The 27,651-nt window shown below is 36.3% G+C and overlaps 1 protein-coding gene across 2 annotated transcripts in view; it reads right to left on the bottom strand.

The window, feature by feature from the left end:
• Positions 1-27,651, bottom strand: part of Chrna7 (cholinergic receptor nicotinic alpha 7 subunit) — a 104,440-nt gene that overhangs the window by 62,384 nt on the left and 14,405 nt on the right. The window lies entirely within an intron of this gene.

The following is a 27,651-nucleotide window of genomic DNA, read 5'->3' as shown; positions in this document are numbered from 1 at the left end:
TAAGAGAACCTGGCCCTGGCAGAGTACAGATCACATCTCCCTCCCTGCACTTACTTTGAGGCTACTCAGGGTATGTGTCTTAGAGTGCAATGTAAAAAGTCTAGATATCACAGTCAGATCTGGGCTTTGCCACTCTGACTGGATGGACCTGGGGAGGCCCCTGAGCTTTTCCAAGATTCAATTTCCTTATTTAACCTCACTGAGGCAGAGACTGCAATCCTTTGGAAACTTCTGCCTCCAGAATGATTTTAATTTTTTAATTCTATTTTTAACTATCAAAGTTAATTCTGCATAGCTCCAGAAAAACTCTTTTTGGGAACAATGCAAACAAAAGGCTTAAGGGATTTTTAGAAATCAGACCCAAGTATAACACAGGTTTTCTTCCCTCCCACTCCCAACTTATCAGTGTGTAATTCCTTACTGACATAATCCCAAAACAGACACATAAAAACAAACTGAAGAACTGGCCAATTAGGCTGAATGACTCCTCTGGGAAGAATAAATGCCAGATAAATTGGGGCAGGTGTGTCTCTGAGGTTAGGTCCTTGATCCCAGCAATACCAACTGATTTTTCCTTCCCCTGTGAATCCCAATGTTCAATGCCAAATTGAAGGAAAAAGATGTATCGCTAAGACATGCCAGCTGCCTGTGCGTGCAGGGATAGGAAGGCTCTCCTAGGGAATTGTCCCCTTACCTAGCATCCATTTAGATCCTGTAGAGTGAACCCCATTTCCAGAGCGCTACCCACCCTTCTCAGGAAATGAGGAAGAGTTAAAAGCAGATACTTTTAACTGCTACTAAGAGCTTCCTTCTGAAGGGGAAGGGCTCCCTTGCCTCCTCCACAGGTTCCAAATCTGGAGGAATGAAGCCTGGGAGAGGATCCAGAGAGCAGAAACTAACAGTGATGGAAACACCTCTCCAGTTAGCAAAGCTAGAGAGCAGAGGTGACAGGAAGACAACAACAGAGTGGAGGCAAGACACAGAGGGGAGAATCAGCTCCAGGCACATGGTGGGGACCATGAATCAAGCTTCATCTGAAGTAGCCCTGGATAAAAACAATCAACTCCTCTCTGTGCTTAAGCCATCATCTGGACTAGATCAGTTTGCAGGTATCTCCTGCACCATCTACAACAAACATGGCACCCATAACAAGTTCTATCTGACAGGACTGAAAGCAAACAACTGCACAGAGTCACACCTCCCACAAAGGCTTTAGGGACAGATTTGGGTAGCTCAGTATCAGGCTCTTCCAACAAATTCTGTTAGAAACCTAATTATGATATGTCCCATCAAAGAACTGACCTAGAGACATAGTGATCCCAACAAAGGTCCTAGTGTGAAACCAGAAGAAAATGGGCTCAAAGGACAGATGGGAAGGGACAAGATACATGAACAGAAGTTAGAAGCAGGACTCATTTGTCTAATTTTTTTTTTAATTTATTATGACTGACACATAAAATTATACATGTTCATGGGATATCACGTGATATTTCAATACATGTATACATGGTGCAGTTTAAATCAGGTGAAACATTTCTATGTCCCTCATTTACCATTTCTTTATGGCAAAAACATCAAAAACATTTCTTCCGGCTGAGCATTGTGGCCCAAGCCTGTAATCCCAAATGGCTCAGGAGGCTAAGGCAGGAGGATCACAAGTTCAAATCAAGACTCAGCAGCTTAGTGAGGCCCTAAGAAACTCAGTGGGACCCTGTCTCTAAATAAAATATATAAAAGGGCTGGGGATGTGGCTTAGTGGTAAAATGCACCTGGGTTCAATCCCTGGTATCAAAAACAAAAACAAAACAACAACAATAACAAAAAAAAAAAAAAAAAAAAAATTTTCCAAATTTTTAAAATGTACAGTGCATTACTAGTATCCATAGTCACCCCACCCCACCCAAACTGCTTGCTCCTAATTACAACTTAGTACTCACTGACCAACATTTCTGCATCCTTCCTCCTCCCCGCTGGAAATAGGATTTAGAAATGGTAACTTTTTCTGATGTTTTTTAATGGTTTTATTGGTACATTATAATTATGAATAGTGAGGCCCACTGTGATATATATGTACATGCACATAATATAATTTGAACAACCTCATTTCCCAGTACATCCTCTTTCCCTAATCTCCTTCCTTCCCCTCATCCCCTTCCTTTACTCTATTGGTCCACACCACCACCACTTTTTATTTTATTAGGCCATTGTAATGACACATAAAAGTCAGATTCATTGTGGTGTACATGAACATAGTATAATTTGGTGTGTTTTACTTGAACATTTCTAATAATTTTTAAAATAATATAGATTAACTGGTTTAATAAACTAAGAAAAAATAAATAAGGATTCCAAATAAGGAAATAAGAACATGTAAAATAATTTACTCCTATTATAACACTGAAAACAAAAATTAATGAAGAAACACACAAGGCATGAGAAAATTTTTTTAAAAAACTGGAATGACTGCTAATGATCATGGTATGATTATGAATAAAAAATGAAGAATTAAATAAGTGTATTTGTAAATAAATATCATTTAAAAGGAAGCAAACAGGCATGCAGCAGGCACAACAATATACCATGTATAGCCTGGAAAAACCCAGACAAGATAGGCATGCTTCTTAGGAGTTCTTTGTCCTATGTCATTTAATAAACTTTGGTTCAAATTAAACATAATTTCAAAAAGAGATAACAAAATGACAGTGGAATGTGAAGGAAGACTGCAGAGTTAAATAAACTGAGAAACCAAATGACATTATTACATAGTTAATAAATCAGAAACACAAAGAAACAAAACAGACACAGTTAGAAATTGATTTACTGGCAAGAAGGCAAGGCATGAGGTAATCGCAATTTGTGCAGAGGACTATCACAAATAGATTATGTTAATGAGACAAAAGGCTGGAGATGGAGGTAAAACAAAGATGACACAACTAGAGTGGGTGGAGAGCACACAAGTTAAGTCCTCTGGGATGAACACACAAAACAGTAGACTCCTTCACCTGAATACTGCTCTATTAACAGAACTGCAAATGCTGGATGAAATCAAATGACTTTTAAAATGCAAATCGAAGCTCACAAGAAAGCAACAGAAAACCTCAAAAACAAGATTCAAGGGGAAATCAAAATAAACATAAGTGCACGAGATGACTAAGGCAGAGCTGCAGAGGCAGGGAGAGCTGTGGCCACACATATTCAGAGCAAGTTTGGCCAGTACCTACTGTCCTGAGGTCAAGGCTGACTGCACAGGTAGAGGTAAGGTGAGGGCAACAGCCCCCACCCAGGCAGCAGGGGGATACTGAAACGCCCTCTGGTAGAACAACAAAGAAGTTTGTATGTTTCCATCTGGGCTAAAAGCAGAGAAACAGAGATGGACAATAATCCTGAAAATGTATGGTTTTTCTTCTTATGGAGAATTCAAACATAAATAATATATAATACATGAGAACTATGCAAGTCATGGAAGTAGCATAAATCTTGTTCCAGATGAGTAAAACCTAAGGCAACCAGAATGTAATAACAAATAAGCAAACCAAATGAGATTTTAAAAAATTGCCCAGAAAACTATAATTGTGATTATGTGCTCCTGCTGTTAAATATAAGTGAAAATTTCCCTACGAACGAGAAACAACCAAGTGAGCAGAGTAAACTCCCAAAAATTCAAACGAGAAATGTAGGTGAAATTTCTTCATAAGTGAGAGACAGAAAATGAATAAGCAGAAGTAAATCTCCATAAACCCAGGCAAGGGAAATATGAGAGGGTAACAATGAATAAGTATGATTAACATTAAAGATATCAAAATACACTAAAAGAAGATGTGGGTAAAGTAGATCTGGAAAAAAATGAGCTCTATGAAATTTTTTTAAAAAATTAGTAACTGAAATAAAAACCCAATGAACAGGTTAAATATCAAATTAGGAAAAACAAATGATAATTAGGAAGCTGACGACAGACACAATAAAATAATCTGAAATGTAGCTCAGAATGATAAACAGAAAATATGATGTTTAAAAGGCATAAAGGGTACATTGAAAACATTTCATATGCATATAAAAACAACAGAAGGAAAAATTTAGGGAAGAAAATGTTTGAGAAGTTTATAGAATTGAACCATTAAATCTTCAAATTAATGAAGTATGAGGTTCTAAAAAGGTAAGGATGAATCAAAAACTAGTCAAAGCTCAACTACTTTTCAGCTTCAATATGTAACCAGCTTAGAATGAACTACTTCCATACTTACAACCAAAAACTGAACAAACTGAAAAAATCAGTGTTTTCTTGGAACCAGGAGGACTGAGGTTTCAGGGTCACACTGAAATTGGAGAGAGCAAATTCAGAGGCACAGCCAAGACCTGTTTCCTTTAGGCAGAAGCTCCTGGAGCTATAGACAAAACTGTAGCAATGCTTACATGCTAATTGTGATGACTATCCAGTTGAGTGTGGACTTTAACAAAAGTAGAAAACTGTAAGGGCTCCAGTCTTTTGGATGCCCCTCCAGTTTCATGGGTTTCACCTCTAGGCACCCAATGAAACTCCTATGATGGATCTGAAGTTGAAGCAAGAGGAAGGGAGGAGTATTCATGGTGAATAGATGTCCCAGAGCAGTCTCAGTAACAGAGGCCTATAGTCTTGGTTTTATCAGAGCCTTAACCTTGCTGGGTAAAGGCATCGCCCCCCTCCAACACTCCATAGCATTTCTGTCTTGCCTAAAATGGGAGAAAGGCTATATGCCACTAGAGAACACAGCCCAGAGACACTGGCCACTAGAAACAGAGATAGAAGTCTAACACAGGATCATAAGTCACTTTACCTTGCCCCACTTAGCACCATATCCACAGGGTTCAGCCTAATCAGTAACACTATGAATCAGAGCCAGGGCAATGCAGACGCAGAGTGCTCAGGGATGCCCAAGTCAAGAGGGGAGATAACAACTAGGACACAAGAAGTGCCTGGGACATTAAAAAAAAAAAAAAAATGCCAATATTCATTCATTTATTTTAACAAAATGTACCACACTAATTAATGTAAGATAAAAATAACAGACAAAACTAAGTGTAGAGTATGTGAAAACTCAGTGTATTATCTTCTATTTACTCATTGTAGAGTAAGTTTTATCAAAATATAATACAGTTTTAAAATAAAATATTGGACTGGGGATATAATTGTGCCTTGCATGCACAAGTCCATGGGTTCAATCTCCAGAACCACAAAAATAAAATAAAATGTTTACATTAAAATAACTAAATCATGCTACATTAAACATTTATTTATTTACTTACTTACTTATTAGAAAAGAGATCTTGCTATATTGCCTGGGCTAGCCTTGAATTCAGAATCCTCCCACCTCAGCACCCTTCTGAGTAGCTGGGACTAGCTAGTGGCAGGTATGTGCCACTATGCCCCATGAAAAAGAATATCCTAAAAGCACAGAGTCATAGTTTATCTACAAGGGAATAACAACTGGCCTGAGAGCAGATGGCAAAATATAACAGCATCCAGAAAACAACAGAGTGGCATTTACAATTTATATAAAGTAATCGTGGAAATCAACTTTGAAATCTATGCCCAGCTAAACTGTCATCAAAATAAAAGCATTTTTCAAATTAACAAAGATTTTGTTACTGACACCACCTCATTGAAGTACTTACTATCAGGTATTATCCTGGAAGCATAAATACTACATTTAAAAGAAAAAAATGGAATATAAAACATTAATTTGACATAATCAAAACTCTGAAAACAATTTTAGAAAAACCCTTTTCAATTTATGTGTGTAGGGGTGTGTGTGTGTGTGTGTGTGTGTGTAATTCTTTTACATTGTTTATCCTCTCAATAAATATTCATTTCATATATTTCATTAAATTTAAGATGCATTCAACTTTAAGATATAAACTGATTTTTTAAAATAAGTTAAGGGGTTGGGGCTGTAGCTCAGTGGTAGAGCACTCACCTAGCATGTGTGAGGCACTAGGTTCAATCCTCAGCACCACTTAAAAACAAAATAAAGATATTATGTCCACCTATAACTAAAAAATAAATACTAAAAAAACTATTTAAAAAATAAGTTAAAAGGTGAAAAGAATGGAATATGGCATTAGGTTTCTTTGTATGGGCAATGAAAGTTACAGAAAACATGAAATAGCAGAGACTGTTAACAATCCACCTCAAAGTCATACAGTCTAACGTTTGAAAATCCTTAAGTGTGGTAAAGGGCCTAAATGAGGAATTTTTACAAGAATCAACACTGATATGTTAACAAATTATCTCAAAGGCTGAAATTTCTGAGTTTGCAGATACCTCTAAACTCACCTAAACAGAGAAAGCTAGAAGCAATAACCTACAGGAACATATTACTTAACTGTAAGAATTGAGACTGGGGGAGGAGGGGATTTCATAACGGTGATGTGAGAGCACTAAATGTAACTCAGGAAAAGATATTAAGAGTCTCTGTCACCTGGCACAGAGGCACATGCCTATAATCAAATTGACTCAGAAAAATGAGGCAGGAGAATGGATAGGCCCTAAACAACTTAGCAAGACCCTGTCTCAAAATAAAATAAAAAAGGCTAGGTTGTAGCTCAGTGGTGAAGCACTCCTAGTTTCTATGCCTACTACAAAAAAAAAAAAAAATGTTTAACTGTCTTTAAATTTCCTGGTTTCATGTCTTCCTGCATTCCTGGCACTCCTTAATAAAGAAGGATATGAACAACCAAAAGGAAACATTGTCCTTTCCCAAATATTTCAACACAAAACATAACAAAAAGGGAAAGATGGGTGTTTAAAGCAATCAGTGATAAGGTAAGGGGTAGGGGCATAGTTCAGTGGTAGAGGACATGCTCAGCATGCTTTAGACCCTGGGTCAGATGGTGCAACTCCTATAGGAAAACAAATCCACATTATTGGACCCCTTACAGAAGTCAGAGGCCAGCCAGGGCTGAGAGTGGGTGGGGTGTGGTCATGCAGTCAGTGCCAGCCTGGCATCATGGCCACATTATGATGCACAAGCATAAGCAGTAGGCAGGGCTGATCTCAAAGTAGCCTAAGCACAGCAGCTGGCCCAAAGTGTTTTCCATTTCAAGCCAACTCTGGGACAGACTGCCCAACACTGGTGTGATTCGTGTTTATTAAGTAGTGCTTTCTAAAATAATACCTCAGAGAAAGGCAGGAAGTTGAAGAAAGATACACTAACCCTTCAGTCCTCTATTGGTGCTACCATGGGTCTAGCCCTGCTGCTCATGGTCCCAAGTGCTTGTTCTGAGATTTTAAGTTGTCATCCATATTGCTACCCAGGCATCCCCCAAGTTCTGCTCTCCAAAGCTAGGAACAAACTGGCACAGTAGAAAGACAGCACTGAAATCCCTGTCTTATGAAACTAGGCTGGGGCCACACTGAACCTGTGGGCCAAAAGGGTGCCACCCCAATGATTGACATTAATGAAGAGGAAGCAACTCCTTTCTTACCAACTCCTAGTTCATACTGTTATTATGAGGAGGATTTTAAGTGTCAAAGAATCTAATTAAACTTGCAGTTCCCAAATGTATTTATAAATCCTTTTTGTTTTTATGTAAAATCTATAAATAATGAGTTTGCTAAGATATTTAGGCTCCAATTCTTCTCCTACAGACTTCCAGAAAGCTAATAAATTACTGGTGCCCAGAAATATCATGGGTATTCATTCTAATCACTGCAGTTGAGACACTAAGAAAAAAAACTACACCTCTCCCTGCCCCCAAATTCCTTTTCTCTTTGAATCCAGAGCATATTTGGATGTCCTCTCTTACAAGGAAAAATGAGGAACTAAGTAAACCAAATTCAGACTAGTCACGAACCTCTTCTCTTCTGAGAAGTACAATGAAGTGTCATACCATAAAGCATTCTACACCAATTACCAAGAAAAATGTTCCTATCACAAAGTCAGGGACAGAATTACCTTGGCACTTTTTCATAACTTAGGTGATTAAATAGTTTGCATAAATTTCTAAAGTAATAACTGCCTTTATAAATGACCTTTTGTTATGTATGAACCATTTGATATGTCTGAGATTGTTTTTTTCAGAATAAGCCCTGAAGCGGAAGAAAATTGTTCAATGTAGGCAATGCCCAAGTTTAACTTTATAAAATAGCTACCACCAAATTTCTATCCCACAGCCCTCTACTTCCTACACCTTCCCATCACATAAGGACCAAAATAAATTTGCATCTATTTTTATATTCATTACAACCTAGAACACCAATCTGTTTCTTTTCAATTTAACCAAGGAATGTATTTGTCCTAACTTAGATTTATAGTCAGGTTATTAACAGAGAATCAGGTTATAATAAGAAGAAATTCCCAGGAATGGAAGAGTCCTTTGGCATTTTAAGTCTAAGAATTTTAAGTTCTCTTATTTCCCAAAGACACTTCCTAACCTCCCCTCCTACGGTCCCATGTCACAATACTCACTCGCCTCCCTCAGGCCTCAGGAGGAACTCTTCAAGTCCCACCTAAGTTGTTCCACCTGGAGCTCAAAGCCAGAGTGCTCCCCCAGAGCTCTGACAGTGGAAGCTCCATCAGAAAGGCGGAAGGAAATTAAGACAGCAGGAAACACACCATCTCTTCTGGATCTTGCGAACTGAACACAACACCAACCAAGGCAAATCTTATTAAAAAAACTCACAAGTGGAGAGACAAGGAATAATACTCACAAGGTTATGAATATGTATTGCTGCTTTGTGAAGGGGAGAGGGCAAAACAAAACTTACCAAAATATACAAATAAGAGAAAAGCGAGAGATTTTCAGTATGTTTGTCTTCTCTCATCTCCCTGGATTCATTCTAACTTCAAATTTATAAATAATGTATATACTTGTCAAATATTGTGAAATTTCCACATTCTGAATGCCTTCCCTCCTCTGGGTATAGATTCATGGATTTTCTTTACCACAGACAGTAGGCAATGATCCTTAAAAAAAATGAAAGATTGATTGTCTTCCATAACTGTAGACCATTTCTTTAAATCTGTAGTTACACACAGATGTGTGTAAAAATAACTAAGTTGCCATTCAAATCAATGCTTTAAAGTAAGACTCAGAGCAGATGAGGGTGAAACTGACAGCTTCCTACACTGAGCCAATGTATAACTATCACAGGCTTTCTTCAGTGCAATCTAAAGTTAATTGTCTTTAAGAGTTAAAATACACACACACACACATTTGGGGGTTGTAATTCCACATCTAACAAATGACCCTAAAAGTAATCAGACCATCAAAACAAAGATGGAAGTCTGAAAATGTTGGTTATGATGTTATGTATAATGCTAGCAACACTGTCAACAAGCTAACTACCTAGTAAAAAAATTATTAAAGATTCATGAGGTAAAATATTATATAATTTTAATATGTTTTCAAAAGAATATAATCATGAAACATTTAAAATATAGGGGAAAAATCATAAAATTATATTTATACCATTATCCAATTGTTTAAAAAATTGCTTACATTCTATCCTGTGATCCCCATACTATTCATCCTATTTACTCATGAATGTGATTTGATTATTTCAGTGATGAATTATATTCTAAAATCTTCTGCTCAAACATCCAACCTACTTTACTCAGAATTATCTGACCTCTTGACGCAGTAAACTAAATGCATGAACCCAACAGCAGAAGGGAGAGGATAGAACAAAAGCAGGAGAGAACCCTTAGACAGAACAATGGAACCTACCCAATTTGAAAGACAGAGATAAAACAAACTGAAAAAATAAATAAATAAAAAACACAGGGACCTATGAGACTAAAACAAAAGTTCTAATAGTTGTATAATTGGAGTCCTGGCTAAAAAGAGAAAGGGTAAAGTTGGAAAAGTACAGGAAGAAACAATGGCTGACACAGTCTCTGACAAATGATACAAATCCAGAGGTTCAGGAAATGAGCAAACCCCAAACAGGATAAATATATGGAAATCCTCACCAAGAATATCTAAGTCAAACTTCTAACAACTAAAAACAATGAAAAATCCTCAAAGCAGGGAGAGGAAAATGGGATTTGCCCATAGGACAAAAACAAAGCAATGGCAAGAGTATTGTTCTGCAGAAACCAAACAGACCAAAAGGAAGAACCATAGCATTTTCAAATGTCTAAAAAAACAACTCATAGTCTTATATCCAATGAAATACTTTGGTCAGAAATGCTGGTTGTGCTATAATAAAATGCAAATACTCTGAACTTAAAATGATGTACCTAGTGGTTCTCAATTATTTTAGTTACCTCAGTTGAAGAAATGTTTCTTGGTGGGTTTATTTTTGTGTTTTGGGTACCTGGGATTGAACTTGGGGCACTCAACCACTGAGCCATATCCCCATCCCTATTTTAGAGACAGGGTCTCACTGAGTTGCTTAGTGCCTCGTTTTTGCTGAGGCTGGCTTTGAACTTGAGATCCTCCTGCCTCAGCCTCCCAAGTTGCTGGGATTACAGGCATGTGCAACTGCTCCCATGTCTTGGTGGATTCTTAATAGATTTCTATTGAAAAGAAATCTAAACTTTACAAAACCTAGCTTTATTGAAATGATAATTTACATACAAAATATACCCACTATTTTAAGTATACTAATAAGTTTAAACAAATATGTGTATATTCATGAAACCATCACCACAGTCTAGAATGAACATTTCCATCATCCATATGGATTTTCTTTGCCCCATCTATTTCCATCCTTACGCCCACTTTGCCTGAACCCCCAGATGACCACTGATCTGAGTTGTCACTACAGATTCATTTGCTCATTTTCTAACTGGATTTTTAAATGTTGAATATTGAAGGCTCTTTCCATATTTTAGAGATGAGTTCTTTGTCAGATATAAGGACTGAAAATACTTTATCTGTGGAGTGGCTTTTAATCCACTCAACATCTTTCTTAGGAAAAAAAAATGTTTTAATTTTCATGAGGTAAATTTATTCATTTTTCTTCTTTTATAGATCATGTTTTTGGCATCATGCTAAGAACTTTTCACCAGGCCAATGTCATGAGGACTTCAGGATATTGAAACATTTACATCTTTATGTTTAAGTCTATGATCCACTTTAATTTTTGTATAAAATATGAGATTTAAGTTGAAGCTCCTTATTTTTTTTCCCATACCAATATCCAATTGCTGCAGCCTCATTTGCTAAACAGGTGATCCTTTCTACACTGAATTTTATTTGCACCTTTTTAATATCAGGAGACCACACTTCTGTGGGTCTACTGCTAGATCTTAATTCTATTAGTTGACCTATTTGTTAATTTCTCCACCAATACCGTAATCTAGATTATTGTAAATCTTCAAATCTGTTAGACTGGTCCCTCATATTCCTTTTTTAAATATTTTTTTTTTAGTTTTTGATGGACCTTTATTTTATTAATTTATTTATTGCGTGCTGAGGATCAAACCCATTGCCTCACATATGTGAGGAAAGCGCTCTACCTTTGAGCCACAACCCTGGCCCCCACATATTCTTTTTTAAAAATTGTTTTAGCAATTCCTGCTTTTTATCTTTCCATATAAATCTTAGAATAATCTGTGTCCATGTACAAATATCTTACAAGGATTTTGTTAAGAATTGCATTAAACCTGTATATCAACTGGGGGAATGTTGACACACTCAGTCTTCCGATTCATGAATATGTTATGCCTCTCCATTTACTTAGATCTTCATTGATTTCTGTCATTAGCTTTTGTAATTTTCACTATACAAATCCAGTTTATCACTTTGTTAGATTAACACTGCCTTCCTTTCTTCCTTCTTTATTTTCTTTGTAAGCACTTATAAAAGGTAATATATTTAATTTTTGTGTCCACATGTTTATTGGTAGTGCATAAAAATAGATTGATTTAATTAATTCCTGCAGCTTTGAAGAACTCATTTATTCTAAGAATTGTTTGGGGGTTTTTGTTTGTTTGTTTTGGATTTCCTATGCATTTCTGTCTTCTACAAACAGCCACAATTTTATTTCCTCCTTTCCCATCTGAATACTTTGTTTCCTTTTCTTCAGTTTACTGCACTGAGTGGAACTTCCAAGTATGCCATTGAATTTCAGTGTAGAGTAAACATCTTTGACCCATTTCCCATTTTAGGGAGAAATTATTGGTTATCAAATCACTGAATATAACTGTAGCTTTTTGTGAATTATCTTTATCAAGTTGAAGAAGTTTGTCTCTACTCACAATTTTTCTGAAATTTTTATAATGGGTATTAAATTTTTTCACAGTCATTGATATGATTGTTGTATTTTATAGGTTAGTTTTCAAATATTAAACTAGCCTTGAATCTCTATAATAAATCCTGCTTGGTCATGACAACTCTTTTTACATATTGTTAATTTTGCATTTGCTAACATTTCCTTAAGGATTCTTTTTCTTGTTGATGTTTATATTCATGAGATATATTCATCTTTCTTCCATCTTTTATGTTTGTTTATGCATTCTTGGTAGTCTTGGGGATCAAACCCAGAGCAAATACTCGACCATTGATCTATATCCCCAGCCCTCTTCTTTTCTTGTACTTTGTCTGATTTTTAATGAGTGTAATGCTAGCTTCATAAATGAAGTGGAAAATGATTCCTCTTCTTCTGTATTCTGAAAGCGATGGTTACAATTGGTGTTTAAAATCTCTTTTAAACATGTGATAGAATTCAGTGAATTCAACTAGGTATGGGAATTTCTTTTTTGAGAGTTTAAAAATGACAATTTCAGTTTCCCTTACAGTTACAGGGATTTTAAATTATCCACTTCATGTTGAATGACTTGTGACAGTTTGTGATTTTTGAGGGAATCAATCTGTTTCACCTCATTTGTCCAATTTATGAATGTAGGTACTCTCCTTATATTTTGATGTCTTCAGGATCTATATTTATATCCTATTTCATTCCTGGCATTGGTTATTTGAATAGTTTTTCTTTGTTAGTTTGGTAGATATGTATCCATTTTATTGATCTTTTTAAAGAAACAACTCTTTGTTTCATTGCTTTTAATCGCTTCTTTTTAATTTTATCGATTTCTGCTCTTGTCTTCATTTTTCCTTCACTCTTCATGTTTTGGGTATTTTTGCCCTTTTTTTGTAGGTTCTTTATGTGGAAGCTTAAACTGCTGATTTGAGGCTTTTGCTCTTTTCGCGTATATGCGTTAGTGTTATATATTTCCTAGAACTTGATTTCTGTTCCAAAATTTTAATGTTACCTTTCATTTACAAGATTTGTTTTTTAAAAAAAATTTTGACTCATCTTCTTTGATCCATAGATTATATATAAGTGTGTGTTTTAGTGTGTTTTAGACTTTGAATACTGCAATAGTTTGAATATGGATAACATCCCACCAAAGTTTATGTAATAAAACTTGATTCCCAGGGCAGAGAGTATTAGGAGGTGCAGAGTGTGTTTAAGAGGTGGAGCTTAGTGGGAGGTTCTTAGGTTACTGGGGTGTACCCTTGAAAGACACTGTGGGACACCAATCTTTTAGTCTCTAGTCTCCCTACTTTCTGCCTCATGATTTGAGTGGCTGAACCGATAATGCATTCCTGCCATGCTGTGCCACTCTTGCCAGAGGCCCTCAAAAATGAGGCCACCTGGTCTCATATACTTTCCTATTATTCTTCTATTACTAATTTATAATTTCATTGTGACTGGAAAAGATATTTTGCATAATTTCAGTCACTGTAGTGTACTGAGCTTTATGGTCCAAATTATGTTATACCTTTGTGCATGTTTCATGGGCTCTCAAAAAGGGAATTATTCTGCATTTCTTGAGTAGAGCATTTTATAAATGTTGATTGCATTCTATTAGTTGCTATTACTAAATTTGTCTGTATCCTTACTGAATTTCTGTCAGCTTCTTTCATTTACTGAGATAGAAGTATAGAGATCTCCAACGATAGATGGAGATAGATGGATGTTTCTATTTTATTCCTTTCAGTTTCATCGGTTTTTTCCTCTCTGTGTTTTGAAGTTCTGATATTTGGTGCACATACATTAAGGAATGCCAGGTTTTCTTGGTGGAATGACACATTTACCATTACATAGTGTTCCCCTGTCTCTGGTAATTCTTTTTTTTTTTTTTTTTTTTTTTTGCCCTGAAGTCTACTTTGATATTAACACAGCCACAGCTGATATCTTTTGATTAAGGATTGCATGTTGTGCCTTTTTTCTATCATTTTACTTTTAACTATCCTATGCTGTTATATTTGAGACAAGTTTCTTGTAGACAGGTTTTGAGAGTTTAAAAATGACAACTTCAGTTTCCTTCACAGTTATAAACTGATTTATGATAGTTGTTTTTTGAGGATCCAAGCCTTTTCAACTCATTTGTCCAATTTATGAGCACAGAATTCTTCATAGTTCTCTTATCCTTTGATGTCTGCCGGATATCAAATAACTTTATTTTTAAAGTAGTTTTAGGTTTACAGAAAAATGAGTGAAAGGTAGCCTCTGTTCCTACAGATGTACAACCTCCTCCACTATCAACATCCACCATCAGAGTTCATTTTTTTTAATAACTGAGTGAACCTACAGATTTATTACAATATTACCAGTTATGCTTTGGATCTGAAATGTTTTCCAAAGGTCCATGTGTTGAAAGTTTGGTCCCCAAAGCAACTAGGCTCAGAGAAGGGGCTTTTGTTAAGGACTGATTCCCAAATTGGTTCTGAACTAGCTTATGAGGGTTCTGACCTGATATTATGGTTTACGCATGAGGTGTTCCCCAAAAGCTCATGTGTGAGACAATGCAAGAATTTTAAGAAACGAAATGATTGAGAGGTGTAACCTAATCAATGGATAATCAGTGGATTGATCCACTGGTATGGATTAACTGGGTAATAACCGTAGGGAGGTAGGATGTGGCTGGAGAAGACAGGTCACTGAGGCCATGCCTTTGGAGTACATATTTTTGCCCCTGGTAAGCAGAGCTTTCTCTCTGCTTGCCATGCCTTGAGTCAATTTCCTCTGTCATACCCTTCTGCCATGATACCGTGCCTTACCTTGGGGCCAGAGCTATGGAGTCAGCCATGGATGGAGTGAGACCATAAGCCAAAATAAACTTTTCCTCCTCTAACTGTTCTTTGCAGGTCTTTTGGTCACAAAGATGAAAAAGATGACCAAAACACTTGATCATTAGATTAATCCATTGATTGGTGAATGAACTACTGGGAGTAGCCAGAACCTCTAGGCAGGTGGGACATAGTTGAAGGAAAGAGGTCACTGGGGGTATGCTATGGGGACTATATCTTGTCCTGGGACCTTGCTCTGTCTTTCTGCTTCCCAGTTGTCATAAGCTGAGTAGCTTTCCTCTAATATGCTCTTCTGCCTCATTTAGGCCCAAAACAATGCACTCAGCCAACCAAGGACTGAAACCTCTAAAACCATGAGCCAAAGTAAATCTTTCCTTATTTAAGTTGTTCTTGTCAGGTATTTTGGTCTTGATGAAAAAAAAAACTGGCAAACATATCATCCTAAGTCCAGAGTTTATGTGAGCCTTCCTTCTTGAGGTAGAGTCTCTGGGCTTGGGGAAATATACAATGACATACAGACCCCATTACAATATCTTACAGAGTTGTTTCACTGCTCTGAAAATTGCCTGTGCTTTGCCTGTTCATCTCTGCCTACCCCCAGACCCTGAAAACCACTGATTTTTACCATCTCCATAATTTTCCTTTTCCAAACTGTCATATACAGAATGCAGGCTTTGAAGGTAACTCGATTCATGACCTTTCAACTTTATGACTGTGTGAAGGTAAAACATAAAGTAGAAACTATACTTTGTCTCTAGTTCCTAACAATTTCAAAAACCCTGGAAATTTCCTGAGTGATAAAAATGCTTTGCTATACTATATATAATGAAGTGACTCACAGGGGTCCCTTGAAGAGTTCCTGGATAGGCCCAGGTTGCAAGAAAAACCAACAACATGATTGGAAGAATGGAATTTTCAGGTTCACTTTAGAGAAATAAGGATTATAGATTGATAATTCAAATATGAGACTGGTAATTTAATCAATCATGCATAGAAAATGAAACTCCAATTAAGAACTCTAGACAAAGCTAAGGAGGGCTTCCTGGTTAATGAACACCATCATGTATGTCCTAGTAGGGTGGTACCAGCCAACTTCAGAGGCAGAAGCTCCTGTGCTCAGGATTTTCTGGAGTTTGTCCTAAGTAACTTTCATCTGGGTGGCCATCAGCATCCTTTATAATAAAATGATAATTGTACAAATAGCACATTCTGAATTCTGTGAGTCTAGTGAATTAAAAAAACTAAGGAATTACCGGGAAGCCCCAAATTAAATTTGAAGTCAACTGAGCAGAAACGTAGGCACACTGGTGACACCATTAGTGGTTGGCATCCGAATTAAGGACCATCTAGTTGGAGAACCCACCCTTTAGTGGGATCTGATGCTAACTCTAGGCAGTTAGTGTCAGGGTTGGTATGGATTATAGGACACCCACTTGATGTCAGAATTGTTGACAGGAGGCAGCCGGGGGAAAAAACATCAGTTTGGCAGCTGTAGGACAGGCCTCAGAAACAATCCATTGGGATTCAAGAAGGAAGACAAACCGTTTCAAAAATATGTCTCTAAGAATATAAAAGGTAGAGAGGTTCACATGGTCTGAACATAAGATGAGAAACTTTTAGCTCTACTGGAGAGTTTGTGGGTGAAATAATGACATTAAATGAAAAATCCAACAATTGAAAAAAGGCAATTAGTATTAACTTTAAAAAATTAATATAATCATAGTGTACTACTACATGGGTCAGATGTGAATGATGATTTTATAGATTATTCTACACTGCAAATTAATTCAACCCAAACTGATGATGTCATTTCACTGGAGGACTATGGAAGGATAGATGACATATGATAACTATGTGGTTGCAGAGGTGGGAAGTGAATGAAGAATTAAGTCCTCATCTTCAGTACTGAGAAGCCCTTAGATGTGCAACATCTATACCAAAAAAAGAAGCAATACAGGTACTAGTTTCATAGAATCCAGTTTTCAAACTATGGGAAAGAATTATATGAATACAAATAAGAAATGAGGTGTTCCCCTTAAGCTTCTTTGATAATGCAGGAACATTCAGAGGTAAAATAATTTGATCATGAGAGCTGTAATTACATCAGTCCCTCTCAGTTTGAATGGATTAACTGGGTGGGAATAGTAGGCAAGGTAGGGCATGGCTGGAGGTGGTAAATCACGGGGGTGTACCCTAGAAGGGTGAATCTGCCCTGTGCTTCTTCCACTTCTCTCTGCTTCCTTGCTCCATGAGAGGAGCAGCCTCCTTGCACCACACCCTTCTACCATAATGCTCTGCCTCCTCATGAGTCCAGACCAATGTAGTCAGTCCACCAGGAACTAAACCTCTGAAACCATGAGCCAAAATAAATTTTTCCTCCTCTAGGTTGTTCTTTTTGGGTATTTTGGTCACAGTGATACAATGCTGACTAAAATAATCACAAGAGTACTGTGACACGATCATGGGAATTTTTTTTTATCATTTTCAAGAACAGGATATAAGAACTCTGGTGGCATTTCAGAGATCACACAATTACTGAGGTCTCATTTTATTTTTAAATGCTGCTTTTATGATCCCAAATCTTTTGTATCTCTCTAAATCTTCCTAGTAGCCACTTGCAAATAAGTGTTTCTGTATCATGGGAGCTAAAATAGTTAATTCTGACCGGAAGGGATCTAAAAGTCTGTTTATGGAAAGTATCATAAGCAATCCCAGGCTATTGTTTGCATGCAGGGAAAGTGTCTGGAGTACTTTCCTCTCTCCTCTTCTGTTGCTACCACCTGGCCTTCTTCCAGGCCTGGCCTGGGTAAAAGATGGCACTAAGTACTGCAACTATATGACTCTGGATGCAGGGATTTCCTGTGCATATGGCTGGAAACTGCCTATCATTTTCTGTTCATGTTGGGTCTACTGTATTATGATAAGTACATGAATTTGGTCTAGATTTGGTATACAATAAACAATATAAGAATACTAACACCAGTACATCCAACAGAGTGGGTGAAGGATTGAATGAGAGATGTTTACCACAGAATCAGCCCTAACTTTGGCTCCTGCTGTCATGCATCTCATCTTGTGCTCATGATGCAAATCCAAACTTCTCATGGTTCACAGTGCTCCTTGGGGTACGCAGCTCTGCCTATCAGCCCTTGCTGCGTATGCTCATCCTGCTCCTACATGCTCTGATGCCAGCTTCAAGAAGCAACCATCACCCTCACACCTCAGTGAGGGCCCCTCCCTCCTCAGTGAGGGCCCCTCCCTCTGATACCAGTTGCAGAGGGTTTTCCTTATGAGTTTCCATTACAACAAGGTACTCAGCTGTGTCTATTAGCATCTACCTGGTGCAGTTATTCCCCATCTACCTGTCTACATATTTATTTTTGCCCGAGTACATATGATTTAAGTCTCCTATTGAAAGAGGCATGCAGCTGTAACTTTCCAATCTGAATGTGGGGTGACACTCATAACATGATGATTATGGATAAGATTGGGCTTGTTTCTGTTGTTATAATGTGTCACCAGTTTACCAGTCTTTTGCTGTGTTCTTTAAAACCATTTCTTAGATTTAATGGATTCTTCAATTTTCTTTGTCTATTATTCCCTTCAAGGTTTGAAAATTTTATATCCTATTTCTATTCTTATAGCAGTTATTTACAATTTTTAAAACCCACAATTTACTTTCTCTACAAATGCCTACATAAGTCAGCACATACACACACAAACATATATATGGGTTATAGATATAAATAAATGATAGATGATAGAGACAGAGAGAAATATATTTACTCCCCAATTTTTTCTACCTCTGAAATACCCGATTTGCCACCCCTCCTGGACTATTTTTTACAATGATAAGATCTAATCATTTGAGATAGGTTGCTGTTGTTGTTGTTTCAGGGATTGACAATTAGGCTTAATGACAAATTTTCTGGACTCTGACAACTTGTATTTCTTATGCACACTTATTTTGCTTAGGGCTTGTTTTTGTTTTTACATAATTGGTATACATTATTACAGAAATTCTTTCAGATAATTTGTGGGTAGTGAACTTTGATTCCTTGTGTATGTGGGGGAAAATATGTGTGTGTGTGTGTGTGTGTGTGTGTGTATTTGCTTTTCTACTCTTGGCTTTGCAGAGTCTAGGATAATAAGTACTTCTCTGTCTGAGCTTTGACATTATCAAGTCCTGTATTTTTTGATAAGAAAGATATTATGTGCTCATTCTTTTAGAGAATGGTTTTCCTCTATTCGGCTGGATGAATAAGATTTTTTCTTCATACTTGGTGGAATAAAATTGAAATACTGAATGGATCTTTTACATTTAAGCCACATGTCTCCCTTAAACTCTAGAAACTAAAAAAAAAAAAAATCAGTATTTCCCATTTGCTCAATTATTGAGATAAAATCAGACTCAAGTCAGAATTCATTCCAATACCTACTTTTAGTCAATGGTTTCCAAATACAATTTTCCACTGAAGGACTCCATGACAAGGCAGATCCCAAGGCTGGGTAGGGGGAGGAAGGTACACACACTTTTGCCTGGGGTTTCTCATATTATCTTGTGCCTGAAATTCATAGAGAAATTATCAAGGATCATGGAGTCCACAACACTAAGATACAGATGCCAACCAAATGACAATGTCAGCATCCAGAAAGAATAATAACTATAATGGAACAAAACAAATTAAATACAAAAAGAAAAAAATCAGTGATTCAAGGGTAAATAAAATCTCACTGTCACCTATCTAAATAGGTTAACGACTGCATAATTTTTAAATAAAATGAACAGCTAAACATAAAATACCCTGAAAACAAAACACACAAAGAGGATTGGGTTGAAATCCCCAAATGTCCTCGACCTAGACGAGCTGTTCATAATAATGAAACAACATCCCATGTGATCATTGAAGACACGTAAGTGAGGCTGTTTGAAAACTTTCAAGTTATGTATACATAGATGATGCATTTAACAGCTCTTTTCAAATACAGACAGTGAAATAGACTCTCAAAGTCATACAACCAAAGCTACCTACTTATAGGGGTGACAGGCCTGAATCTCCCATGTACCCTGGCTCCACACTCACAGCCCTTTCCAATGTACCTAGTAGATTCAATAATCAAATCAAAAGGAGACTTGCTTTCCTCCAAAAGAGCAGTATTTCTGAAATAAGTGGTATCCTCCCAGTCCAGACAAAAGTACAGGGTGTATCTCATCTAGAGCATTTCCCCTGACAGTAAGTTTGAAGCATTTTAATAGTACTTCTTTCTAATTCAATGTGCTTTTCAAGTGATATCTAGAATACCCAGGAAGCCAGGGAGAGCTGCCTTTGTGCTAATACATCAATGACCAGCTGCTCCTCACTGGAACAAAACGCCACTGGAAGGAAACATTTCCTGTCATGAATATTGCTTTCCACTTTGTACTTTAATCCACTGCCCATAATTTTCCCTGTCAGAAACAATGAAGGTGCCATCTGTATGCTGCCATTTTAATACTTGCCTGATGGTTATTATCCAAAGATTGTCCTGGATCACTATCACTGTGTTAAACTGTTACATGCCCAGAACAGGATGGAGAATCCTATAGAAACTTCCTTCAGCTGTGTGACATTCATCCCTTGGGTACAGAAGCCTCAATTCAATGCCTCTTGTTCCTGGGGTCATCAGTCAGTATATGCTATTCCCAAGCCTCACTGCTGAGAGAAAAGTATCTGATGTAATTTCTACTTATTCCGGAGTTGTAAAATACAACACCACGAACATGAAGAACAGGAAAGTCTCAAGCCAGATATGAAAAGATCTTCCTGCTTAAAATATCCCAGACTACCTGAAATTTACCTAACTGCTTTCAACTATCTAAAGGATATGCCCCTAAAAATAAAGCCACTATGTAAGTCAACTTTCCATTACTGTAACAAAATACCTGAGATAGTCCACTTAAAAGAAGAAATGTTTATTTTGACTCACAGTTTCCAAGGTTTCAGTTCGTGGTTGATTGGCCCAGTCAACTTGGACCAACAGCAGCATAGAACATATAGTGAAAATCTACTTACTTCATGGTGGCTGGGAAGCAAAGAGGAAAGATCTCTCTTCAAGACTCGCCCCCAAAGACCTAAGTTCCTTCCACTACACCCCACTTCTTAAAGGTTCCACCATCTCCCACCAGTGCCATGTACGGGGGACCAAGCCCTCAAAATAAAGGCTTTTAGGGGACATTTCTGATACAAATTATAACAACCATAAACACCTGAATATTTGCAAATATCAGGATCCTATGAACTTTTTATCCATTTTAATCAACATATTTATTATTCTGTAACTTTCAAACGAGAAATTTTATTAATCTTTAATATACAGATATTTTAGGCAAATGTAAAATATTGATTCAGGCACAAATTTGCTGAGTAAAACTACATTTGATAAAAATGTAGAATACTTTTTGTATTAAATATAAAACTTTTATAAAGAAATCCTAGTGTTGCTTTAAAATAGTGTTTTCAAAGCTTTTAACTAATTGATTTTTAAATCCCAAATATGTTTTATTTTATAAGGTATAAATATAAAGTTAAGGTTGTCCAAGATTATATACCAAAAACTGCATTACCTATTTAAATACCATCTTTAAAATCAGTTTAGCTAGCTTTTGGTGTACTAGGTCACTTTGCAAACACTTACTTTGATTTTCCTTCAGAGGCAGATTATAAGATCAAACAAACAAAAAAAAAACCCATCCCCATTTCATTCATGAGCCACTAACTTTCATTATCAGACCCTGCTTTGAGGGACACATTGTCATGCCTAATAAACAAATTTTTAAATAAGAGACCATTGACCAGAGGCTGTCCCCATACCGTTACTTCTTATGTAACGAATAGCAACCTAACAAACCCAAGCAACCATAGTGCAATCTAATTTGGAAGTATAATGAACAGCAAAGTTTCACCCAATGATAACCAGTCAGGTTTCAGTCAATCACAGGTAACCAACTGATCAGACCATGCCCACATAGGCAAATGCCCACCTGTAGCAAATCAGATGATTTCTATACTTCTGCATTCCACCTATAAAACCTTCCTGATTTTTCTACTTCTGCATTTGGCTTATAAAAGCTTGCTACTGGGTTAAACTCTCTGAACCTTTTCTAGCATTCAGTGCTGCCTGATTCATGAATGCTTCTTTGCTCCAATAAACTTCAGTAAATTTTCTTTTAACAAAATCCCCTCTAAAAATAAGAATATCCCTGAAGAATATCCATACTTAAAGCACTTTAATCTTAGGAGTCTAGATTTTTTGATATTTTAATAAATCAAGAAATAGAAATATAAGAAGAGTATTAAAATAGTCATAATAACAAGAAATAGAGGCTGTAAAAACTAGCTGTCTTATGAAGATATACAGCAATGGGAAATCCTAGGACAGGGTCCAAGGCTTCTCATAAATCCTTCTTTACTGTTAGCTCTGTAAATAATTATGTCATTTCAACATTTCTAAATATTAAAAACTACCACAGCTAATATATTTTCTCCATAGTGGATAATATGATGTATAAATGTGATTTAGTTTGACAATCATTCATTCATCACACTAGTAACCCTTTAGTCTTGAAAAATAATAGGAATTCATTGGTCAAGATTTCTTTAAATTTAAATTTAATTTAAATTTAAATTTTAAATTTAATTTAAATTTAAATTTTAAAGTATATTTAAGCTACTTAAATATACTTTAAACCACACAAAAAAATCAGTTCTAGGTGCAATACAGATATAAATAAGAACAATAAAATTACAATCATACAATAACAAAAACCTTATTAAGAACGTATAGAATCAGGCTGGGAGTAAAACTCTGCAGGAAAAGATATGTTTAGTGTATCTGAATCCCTGGGTTCAATCTCCAGCACAGACAAAAAAAGAAAAATATCTTAATGAATGTGAGGGAAAAAAATACTTTTAAAACATGGCATCATATGCAGTGAACATATAAGAAAGGATTTCTAAGTTGGGCCATGCTAAAGAATTTCTGCTTATCAGAAGACACCATATTCTACAAGTATACTATACTTCCATTAAAAGTTTTCAAAAGAAAAAAGAAAGAACATTTTAAAAAGTAAACCAACAAGCCAAAGAGTCCCAAAGAGTCTCAAAGGATATTTGCAAAGTAAGTAACTGATTAGTATGGTTTGACTGTTTATCCCCTCCAAAATTTACATTTTCATTTCCTTTATGATGGTATTAGGAGGTGGGGCCTTAAAGAGGTGGAAGTTATGAGGGCTCCACCCTCATGAATGGACTAATGCCATAAATGCAGGAGTAAGTAGTAGGTCTACCCTCTCTTGCTCTCTCTTCTTGCTCCTATGCCATGTGATGCCTCCCACCATGTTATGACACTGACAGAAGACCCTAGCTAGATACTGGCACCTTGATATTTGACTTTCCAGCCTTAAGAAAGATAAAAAGAAACACCTAGTCTCAAGTATTCTGTTACAGCTGCACAAAATAAGCAATAACTAAGGGTGCATGTTCAAAATAGAAAAACTCCTACAAATAAGTAAAAAAAAGAGAATATACAAGAGATATGAATAAAGACTTCTTGAAAGTAAATATTCAAATGCAAAGCTAAAAAATGAAAATGTCCTCAACTTTATTAGTAATCAGAGAGCCACTAATTAAAATTACAAGGAAATATAACTCCATCAGAAGGGTAAATTTATGTTTTTTCTATGTTTGCAGTACTGTGGATCAAACTCAGGACGCTGAGCATGTTAGGTAAGCACTACACTACTGAGCTATATCCAGTGCTCCAGAATGACAAATTTAAAGGACTGAAAATACCAAGTTTCAGGGAGCATGAGCAGCAACAAGAACCTTCAAATACTGTTGGTAGAAATGTTAACTGATATAACCATTTGGCATCATCAGGAAAAGTTAAAATCATGATCCTATGACCTACCAAGCCCACTACTACCTACAGATCAGACAGAAATGCAAACCCTTGCACAGAAAGACTGACATCTGAATTAAGGACAGTGTTGTTGAGGAGTTTTGCCCTTTAATGTGTGGGAATTGAGGCTAAGTGGGTAGTGTCAGAGCTAAATTGGATTATAAGGCACCCACTTGGTGTCAGAATTGTTGACAGAAGGCAAAAGTGAAAATAAGCACCAGTTTGACAGCTGTAGGATAGGCCTAGGAAACAACAAATCTAGTTTCAAACAGAACAAAATGTATCAAGAGTCTCTAATAATGTTAAAGATAGGAATCCACATGTGTCTTAACATAAGGAAAGAGATTTATGTTTCTACTGAAGAGTCAGGATAAAACAGGGATTATATGAGAGAGTCAACAACTGGAAAAGATAGTATTAACTCTAATGAAAACAAATATATCATAATTTACTCCATGGCTCAGATGTGAAGTGATTGCAAAGATTTTCATATAAATACTATAGATTAATTTAACAAAAACCGATTATGTAGTTTCACTGTGGGAAGGTGGGAAGACAGGGAGATAACTATTTGGCAACTGTGTGGCAGTGGAGGTGGGGAGAAAATGAAGAATTAAATCCTCACTTTCAGCAATGATAAGTCCTTAGATGTTGAACATAACTTACACCAAAAAGTGGCAATATGAGCATTTCATTTAGAGATGTGGATGTAAATTTCAAAGAAACAGCTGAAAGAATATTTGTGGCAGTGTTCTGCATAATAGCGAAAATCTAGAAACAACCTAAATATCCATAGATAAAATAAGAAATCTTATTATCATCTTACAACAAAAATAAATAAAGTAGAGCTACAGGCAACAACCTGGGGACTCACAAAAATAAATTGAACAAAAGCAGCCAGATTCAAAAGATTACATATTGTATGCTTGTATATAAAGTTCTAGAAAAGGGGGCTGGGATATAGCTCAGTGACAGAGCCAATGCTTAGCATTTGCAAGACTCCAGTTTTGACCCCAAGCACCGCAATAAAATAAATAGATAGATAGATAGATAAATACTCTGAAAGAGTGAAAAGCTGTGTAGGTGGTGTTACCTTAGGTGGGCTCCCTTTGTGACAACTTACTGAGTTGTTTTGATATGGCGCATTTGGTTTTGATATGGTGCATTTGCCCATATCTATTATACTACAAAGTTTTAAAATGGAATTAAGGAAATTTCCAAAATTGAAGCTTGTGTCTCTCCCTGAGCTGGCTGGTGAGTTAAAGTTTACTTCAAGTGACAATAAAATGTTTTCATAGAAAACATAACAAACTAATGTTTTCTAATTAGTGATTTCAATTGCAAATTTTATCAATTTGAATTTAATGAAATATATTCTGGCAATCAGTGAGCAGTCTTAGCCTAATTTGTTTAATCAAAATTTCCAAACATAATTTATTCTATATGTGAGCTTCTTAAAACAGATTAGAAATTCATAATAAATTTCTAAAACTTGAAACCAACTTGAAAGCCACTCCAATGCTTGCCTTCTCTCTATATACTAAAGCAAACTGGTTTTCCTTCCTCTAAAGTAGACTTTTTGACTCAAGACAGGAATTTTTTTTTTATTTTATTGATGGTCTATCATATTGTTAAACAGACAATCATGCAAAGCAGACTCTTGTTATAACATCATTAAACTAGATAGTACTTTATCTTGGCAAACCCTTTCTACTCCAGCTACAGAATATACTAAACCAATATTTTTCCTATACAATTTTTCTGGGTGCTTATGGTAAAAAGATCTCAGAAATCCTAGTCCTAGGGCCAGGGACATAGTTCAGTGGCAGAGGCTTTTCCATCATGCTCAAAGCTCTGGGTTTAATGCCTAGGACTGAAAACAAACAAAAAAATCCTAGTCCTAATAGCTGTGCTGTGGCCCTAATCCCCAATATGATACACATTTGGTTGCTTCACCTTGATAATATTAACATTTTGGATATCAGTTGGTCTATAAACTAAGATAGGAATCTTTACAATTTTCTTTCAGTGATCCAAGAGTAAATTTCCCACACTGAGGATCTCTTACTTGTGGAATTCATTAACAATGACAATGGCAATTTCCTTCCCTCTTCCCTCTGCCACCAACAGTTGAGACTCATCAGCTCCTGCACCAGCCATCGACTCAGAACAGGTGGTCAGGCCTCTTATCCAGGCCTCTTCTCTGCTGATTTTTATAGCATTATACCAGATTTTACATAACTTCCAACTGGATCTCATATTAGTTTCAGTTGATTATTTCATCTTGCCAGGAGCTGTGATCTGAGGCTACTATATAGCTTCCAATTTGATATCTTGGAATATGAATAACTGTATTATGTGATGCTTTATTCTATCAAAAATGATATTTAACAGTGAAAGTAAAGGGTAATAGGTAAGGATAATATGGACACATGTACACTATTTTGTGATACTTTGGAATCATTTTTGCCACAGTCATTTATAGTTGGCGTTGACTGTGAGGAAATCACTGAAATGAAGAGCATGTGAATTGCTATTAGAAGATACCAAATGAGTGCTGGGATACAGCTCAGTGATAGAGCATACTTAGTATAGAGCATACTTAGCATTCATGAGGCCCTGGGTTCAATCCCTAGCACCAAAATAAATTAAATAAATAAAATGAAAAAAGGATTCCAAATAACTTTCTTTTTTGTAAAACACTACCTAATCCTGATTTTTAAAATAAACCAATAAGAGAGCAGAGATTTTCAATGGCATCCTTCCATAACAAGACTATTTCTCTTTCTTTAACAGCATGTCAGGAATGAACCAGGAGCTCTGAGAGAACTGAATTCTTTGGGAGAAAACCTTCAGAGGTAGACTTCAAGGGTATCATTTACAACAAAGTCTCCTTTAGTAAAACTGCCCATAATTCTCAGCCTGTAACAGTAAAAAAAAAAAAAAAAATGTAGATTTATGTTCTTAGAGCCAAAAGCAATATTGACAGGGATAAAATTCTACTGCAATAAATATGGATCAATTATAAAGGAGCACTGTAAACAAGTTTAAATTTAGAATTTCAATTCTGCTATCAACAAGGATAACAATGTTATCAGCAATGTTAAGGAGGTAGTGTTAACCAAACCTTAAATGAGAACAATTAGGAAAGTTGGAAGAAATGCAAAACTCATGTGTGTGAAGGCACAGGAAAACTCACAGGGCAGTGAGGAATTGTAGAGAAGCTCCCAGAGCAAAGGAATACCCTGAGAGAACAACAGGATGTAGGTTACTCTTCCAGAACCATATGGTGATTCTTTTAAAAATGCCTAAGAAGTTAAAAATGAGGAGACCTAGATTCAAGAGCAAGGAAGACAAAACAGGAGTTCAGGGCTTACTGAAGATGAAAAAAAAAAAAAAAAAATTCTAGTAGACTCTCTGGGTTTACACCCTAGAATGTAGATGCAAGAACCAACCTCGCAAAGACTGAAGCCTGGCTTCTTATTTTTTTAATTCCTACATGGATTAAGGTAATTTGTTATTGCTGGTGTTATTGCTGGTGTTATAGGCTGGCTTTTGATCAGAAGCAAATATAAAATAGGAGTAATAGTATTTTCAGTACCCTCAGATTATCACTGCAATTTTTTATATGCATTGTTTGAAATGAACTACAAAACCATCAGTCTAAGAAGGAACATGTGAAAATGCCAT

Source organism: Marmota flaviventris, chromosome 2 (genome assembly GCF_047511675.1).
Source record: "Marmota flaviventris isolate mMarFla1 chromosome 2, mMarFla1.hap1, whole genome shotgun sequence".
NCBI lineage: Eukaryota > Metazoa > Chordata > Mammalia > Rodentia > Sciuridae > Marmota > Marmota flaviventris.
The sequence above is the reverse complement of the archived record's forward strand: the minus strand, read 5'-3'. Positions and strand labels throughout refer to the sequence as shown.